This window comes from Setaria italica, chromosome IV, assembly GCF_000263155.2.
Source record: "Setaria italica strain Yugu1 chromosome IV, Setaria_italica_v2.0, whole genome shotgun sequence".
Lineage (NCBI taxonomy): Eukaryota > Viridiplantae > Streptophyta > Magnoliopsida > Poales > Poaceae > Setaria > Setaria italica.
The window spans coordinates 20,579,184-20,585,891 of NC_028453.1; positions in this window are offsets into that span (position 1 = coordinate 20,579,184).

A 6,708-nucleotide genomic window follows, 5' to 3' on the forward strand; every position below is an offset into this window, starting at 1 on the left:
ACGACCCTCGTCCCTAAAAGAAATCTCATCCCGAGATTAAAGTATGGAATCTTAAAAAAAACGGAAACGCTATGGTCCGGGCGTCCGGACGGTCGGACGCTCTCCACTGCTCTGTTCCTTCTACCATTTTTTTCTTCCCCATCCTTTTTCTTCTTCAACCTTCCATCCCGACGTATTCCTCATCCATCCCGTTGGTGGCACGCTCCCCAACCTCAGCAAGCTCATCCTGCACCCCGGTGGCCTCGTCCCCCACACCAACGGCGGCGTGCTCCCCCACCACGGCGTCCTCCTCGTCCACCCCGGCGGCGGTGTGCTCCTCCACTCCGGGAACCTCGTCCCCCACCCTGGTGGCGCCCCTCCCCCTACTCCGACGTCCTTAACCAACCGGGAGCGCCCAACACCCCGGATCCGGTGGCCCTCTCCCCGACCCGGCGAGATCCGAGCAGGGAAGGATCGGGCGGCGGCCATGGTGGACGACCTTCGGTGGCAGGCTGGTTGTCGTGGATCTGCGTGTTGCAATAGGTACCTCATGGTGTTGCAATAGTTATTTTTAGATGTTGCAACGGTGGCTTTTGATGTTTCATCTGTTTTGCAACAGTCTGACTTGCCAGCAATCGGGTGTTGCATCGGATCTGGTGGCCCTCTCCCCGACCCCAGCGAGATCCGAGCGGGGAAGGATCGGGCGGTGGCCATGGTGGACGACCTTCGGCAGCAGGCTGGTTGTTGTGGATCTGAGTGTTGCAATAGGTACCTCATGGTGTTGCAATAGTTATTTTTGGATGTTGCAACGGTGGCTTTTGATGTTTCATCTGTTTTGCAACAGTATGACTTGCCAACAATCAGGTGTTGCACCAACTTGTTCATGATGTTGCATATAGTTGTTTTCTTTGTTTCGTCTTTTCTTCTTTCGTTGTTGCAATGTTGTAAGAGATGTTTTTTTATTGTTGCAATGTGTCTATTTTGAATGTTGCACGAAGCAATTCGGGATGTTTCATGCACGTAAAGGTTTGCAATCCTCAGTGTTGCAAGTGTTGATATTTGATGTTTCGATAGTTATTTTTCAATGTTGCGACGGAGCGTCCGATAAAACAAAATTATCGGACGTCCAGGCGCTAGCACTTCCGTAAAAAAAATGGAAGATAATGGTGTTAGTTACCTTGGTCAGTATTAAGGAACTCAGGATAATTAGAATTTATAAACTCCTCTTTTTCCCGAGTAGCTTCATCTTCTAAGTGATTACTCCACTAGATTTTATAAAATTTGATGGTTCGATTTCGCATAACTCGATGCTTTGTATCAAGAACCTTGATCGATTGCTCTGGATAAGTAAGATCCGGTTCAAGTTGTATGTCTTCCATACCAATTGCTTTTATTGGAACCCGGAGACATTTCTTGAGTTGCAAAACGTGAAAGATATTATGGACTGCCGATAAATGTGGAAGCTCCAAACGATATGCTACCGGTCCACATTAATTGTTCGATGATAGGAAATGGTCCAATATAACGAGGTGCTAGCTTCCCTTTTACACCAAATCACTGAACACCTTTCATTGGAGATACTCGAAGGTACACATAATCACCAACCTCGAATACAAGAGGTCCGCGTCTTTTATGAGCATAACCCTTCTGGCGAGATTGTTCAGCCTCCAGGTTGGATTGTATGAGGCGAACTTGTTCTTCAGCATCCTTGACAATATCTAGCTGAAAGAAAGTCCTTTCGCCAGCTTCCAACCAATTTAATGGAGTCCTACATCTCCGCCCATACAATACCTTGAAAGGTGCCATTTTGATGCTTTCTTGATAACTATTGTTTTTAAGAAAATTAAGCTAGCGGTAGACATTCATTCCATTTCTTGCAGTAGGTGAGAGTGTATTCTCTAAGCATATCTTCAAGGATCTGATTTATTTGTTCAGTTTGACCATCAGTCTGAGGATGATAAGCTGAACTACAAATGAGCTGGGTACCAGGAGGTGCGTGCAAGTTTTCCCAAAACTGAGCAATGAACTGAGAGCCACGGTTAGATGTGATTGTTTTTGGAACACCGTGGAGACTAACGATGCATGCAATGTATAGCTCAGCATATTGCTTTGCACCAAACCTTGTTTTAACCGGAAGCAAATGAGCGGATTTTATGAGACGATCAACAATAACCCAAATGGAATCAAAGCCCTCTGAAGTTTTGGGTAAGCTAACAATGAAATCCATGCTAATATTCTCCCAATTCCAGGATGGAATATTCAAAGGTTGAAGTGTCCCAGCTGGCCTTAGGTGACTTGCCTTTACCCTTTAACAGATATCGCACTCAGATAAATATTTGGCAATCTCACGCTTCATCCTAATCCACCAAAAACGTTGTTTCAGATCTTGGTACATTTTATTGCAACTAGGGTGGATAGAATAATGGGAGAGGTGAGCTTCATCAAAAATTTGTTTTCGGAGCTCTAAATCCTTGGGCACCATGAAAATATTTTTAAACCATAGAACACCATCACCGTCTTGCTAAAAACACCCAATTTTAGTGTCATTTTTAGCAAGCCTCTGCCGAATCCTTGCTGCTCCAGCATCATTTTTTTGAGCTGAAATGAGTTGGAGTAAGGACCAAATTAGCAATAGTGCCACGTGATACAATTTCCAGATTTAATTTTTCCGACTCATGGCAGAGAGTCTCACTTAATGCCATAGCAGACATCCAATTGTAATGAGCTTTGTGACTAAGAGTATCTGCAACAACATTGGCCTTTCTCGGATGATAACGAATCTCTAAATCATAATCTTTGATTAGCTCTAACCATCACCTCTGATGCATGTTCAATTCATTTTGGGTAAAAATATATTTGAGACTTTTGTGATCTGCGTAGACATGAACTAGATTACCCAAAAGATAATGGTGCCAGATCTTTAATGCATGAACCACTACCGCTAACTCTAAGTCATGAGTAGCATAATTTTCTTCATGCCACTTAAGTAACCGAGAAACATAAGCAATCACACGATGGTCTTGCATCAAGATACAACCAAGACCGGTGCCTGTTGCATCACAATATACATCAAATGGCCTTATAATGTCAAGTTGAGCTAATATAGGAGCTGAAATTAAGAGCCTTTGAAGAGTCTGAAAGACATGTTCACATTTGTCACTCCAATCAAATTTCACACCTTCCTTGAGCAATTCTGTCATAGGCTTAGCAATTTTTGAGAAGTCAGGAACAAAACATCGAAAGTATCCATCTAGCCCAAGAAAGCTTCTAATATTAGAGATGGACTCTGGAGTCTTCCAATCCAATATATCCTGGACCTTGCTGGGATCCACAGAAATGCCCTCCGCTTTGAATTCAAACTTCAAAAATTCCAAATATAAAAGTTGTGGTCCAAACCATACACTCAACTTCTACAAAAGCCTATGGGTGTTCTCAACAGATTTTGAGATAAACCAGTCGAAGGTGGAACGCCGGCTTGGCTGGTTTTGAATTTGCCCCACTTTGGCCGAACTTTGGTTCAATTTTTGAGTGCCTTCCACTCCAAATCAAAGAAATCTCAAATAACAAATGTTGCTTGTTTTAAAAAGTTCTACAAATTCTATATTGGCCAAAAGTTAAGTTCTTATATAAAATTTATTTTTAAAACCTGCCCAAAGAAAGTGCCTTTTAGTGGTGTTTTCAACACTTAGATCAATTGAAATACATTTGAATTGGACAAGTGGCAATTTGAGTTTAGTGGTGATTTGTTTGCTTAAACACTATGATTACTCTTGATTTGTTTGGCTAATACTAGGGATGTTATAGCCTACCCCTCTTGAAAAGAATCTCGTCCCGAGATTCTGGTGATGAAAAACTAGTGTGGTTGTGCATGTACCTCCCTGTTCGAATAGGAAACCGTAGAAATTTTGGTTGAGATATTCTGCGGTTTCCCATGTGGCTTCATCCTCTATATGATGGCTCCACTGAACCTTAAACAGTCTCACCACTTGCCTCCGAGTTCTCCTTTCCTTGCGGTCAAGAATCTTGATGGGAAACTCAACATAAGAAAGATCCGGTTCTACCCATACTTCCTCTTGTTTAATAATCTCGGTTGGAACTCTAACACATTTCTTGAGTTGAGATACATGGAAGATGTCATGGATAGCGGAGAGTCTGGGTGGAAGTTTCACTCGATAAGCAACAATTCCACAAATTTTCGTGATTTCATATGGACCAATATATCGAGGAGCTAGTTTTCCTTTTACTCTAAATCTTTGCACACCCTTCGTTGGTGAACCTGAAGGTATACATGGTCACCAGCTTTGAATTGCAATGGTTTCCTTCTCTTGTTGAAATAGGTCTTTTGCCTAGACTGGGCAGCTTTAAGTTTTTCTCTTATTATCCTCACTTTCTCTTCTGCCTCGATTACCAGATCTGGCCCATATACCTTTCGTTCTCCGGCTTGGGGCCAACTCAACGGAGTTTGACATCTGCGACCATACAAGTCCTCAAATGGTGCCATCTTCAAACTAGCTTGATAGATGTTGTTGTAAGAAAACTCCGCTAGAGGCAAGCATTTGTTCTAGTTCTTATCATAATGAATGACACAAGCTCGAAGCATATTTTCAAGGATTTGATTTACCCTCTCAGTTTGTCCATCCATCTGAGGGTGATAAGTCGCGCTGTGTATTAACTTAGTGCTGAGAGAAGCTTGCAACTGTTCCCAGAAGCATGCCACAAATTGAGTACCTCGATCAGACATGATCGCTTTGGGCACTCCATGTAGGCAAACAATGCGATCAAGATACAGTTCGACATATCTCTTGGTCGAGTAAGTTGTATGAACGGGAATGAAATGTGCTATCTTAGTGAGTCCATCCACTATGACCTATATAGAATCATGTTTTTGGGAGGTGTGGGGTAAATCAACAATGAAATCCATGCTTATGTCCTCCTATTTCCATGAGGGTATAGGTAGCGGTTGAAGAGTACCGTCTATCTTTAAGTGGTTGGCTTTTACCCTTTGGCATGTGTTGCATTCCGACACATATCTAGCAATCTCCAGTTTTATCCTAGTCCACCAAAAATTTTGTCTGAGGTCTTGGTACATTTTGGTGCTACCAGGGTGAATAGAGAATTTGGAGAGGTGTGCCTCATCCAAGATTTTCTTCCAGAGATCGGGACTAGCTGGAACAACTAACCGGTCATAGTACCATATAACTCCTTTCCAGTCCTACCGGAAATGCTTATAGCCTTCGTCTCTTTGTGCAAGCATTTTCTTGATGAGTTTTATTTCTTCATCCTCTAGTTGTGCTAGGATGATTTGATTGTGCAAGTTGGGTTCAACAGAGATGTGGCTCAGTGTGCCTTGAGGGATAATTTCCAAATTAAGCTTCCTCATCTCATGACACAAAGTTTATGTGTAGTTCTTTGCGGAAAGGCAATTGCAATGGGCCTTGCAGCTTAGAGCATCTACAACCACATTGGCTTTTCCTGGGTGATAATGCACCTCTAGATCATAATCCTTTATTAATTCCAACCATCTTCTTTAACGCATGTTCAAATTGGCTTGAGTGAAGATGTACTTAAGACTTTTATGATCGGTGCAAATATAGCAGTGAGCACCCATCCGATAATGTCTCAAGATCTTGAGAGCATGAATCACTGCTGCTAGCTCAAGGTCATGTGTCGAGTAATTCTTCTCGTGAGGCCGCGGTGCATGTGAAGCGTAGGCAATAACAAGATTCTCTTGTATAAGAACACATCTGAGTCCAGTGCCAAAGGCATCACAGTAGACGTCAAAGGGCTTGGTGTTGTCTGGTTGGGCAAAGACTAGTGCGGAGGTCAATAACTTTCGCAAGGTGTGGAATGCTTCTTCACATTCTTTGCTCCACACAAACTTGACCCCTTTCTTCAACAACTCGGTCATTGGCTTGCTATCTTTGAGAAGTCAGGAATGAAATGCCAGTAATAGCCTGCTAGACCAAGAATGTTTCTGATTTGATGAACTGCAGTGGGTTGCTTCTAGTCCATTACCTCCTGCACTTTGCTTGGATCAACTGCTATGCCTTCGCTGGATATAGTGTGCCCTAAGCTTTTTACACTATCCAGGCAGAATTTGCACTTAGAGAACTTGGCATATAGATGATGATCTCTAAGACGTTGAAGAACAACGTGGAGGTGTTCAGCATGCTCTTCTTCATTCTTGGAGTATACGAGGCTGTCGTCGATCAAAACCACGATAAACTTGTCAAGCTCAAGCATAAACACCGAATCAATGAGATGTATGAAATAGGCTAGAGCATTTGTGAGCCCAAAGGATATGACTAGGAACTCGTATAGTCCATACCATGTGGAGAAGGCAGTCTTAGGGATGTCAGTCGGCCGGATCTTAATTAGATGACAGCCAAAGCAGAGATCAATCTTGGGGAATACCCTGGCTCCGGCGAGTTGATCAAAAAGGACATCAATACAGGGTAGTGGATACTTATTCTTAATAGTTACCGCATTGAGAGGTCGGTAGTCTACGCACATCCTCAGACTACCATCCTTCTTCTTTACAAAGAGAGTTGGGCAGTGTCGGTGTTTTAGACCGGCAACCCGCCTAGGGGGTACCCTAGGTGGTCTTTTGTGCGGTAAGGATCGTCAAGAATCAAGGAATCAATGGTGATGCAAGGAACATGATTTAGACAGATTCGGGCCGCTAGATCGCGTAATACCCTACGTCCTGTGTGGTTGTTTGTATTGATC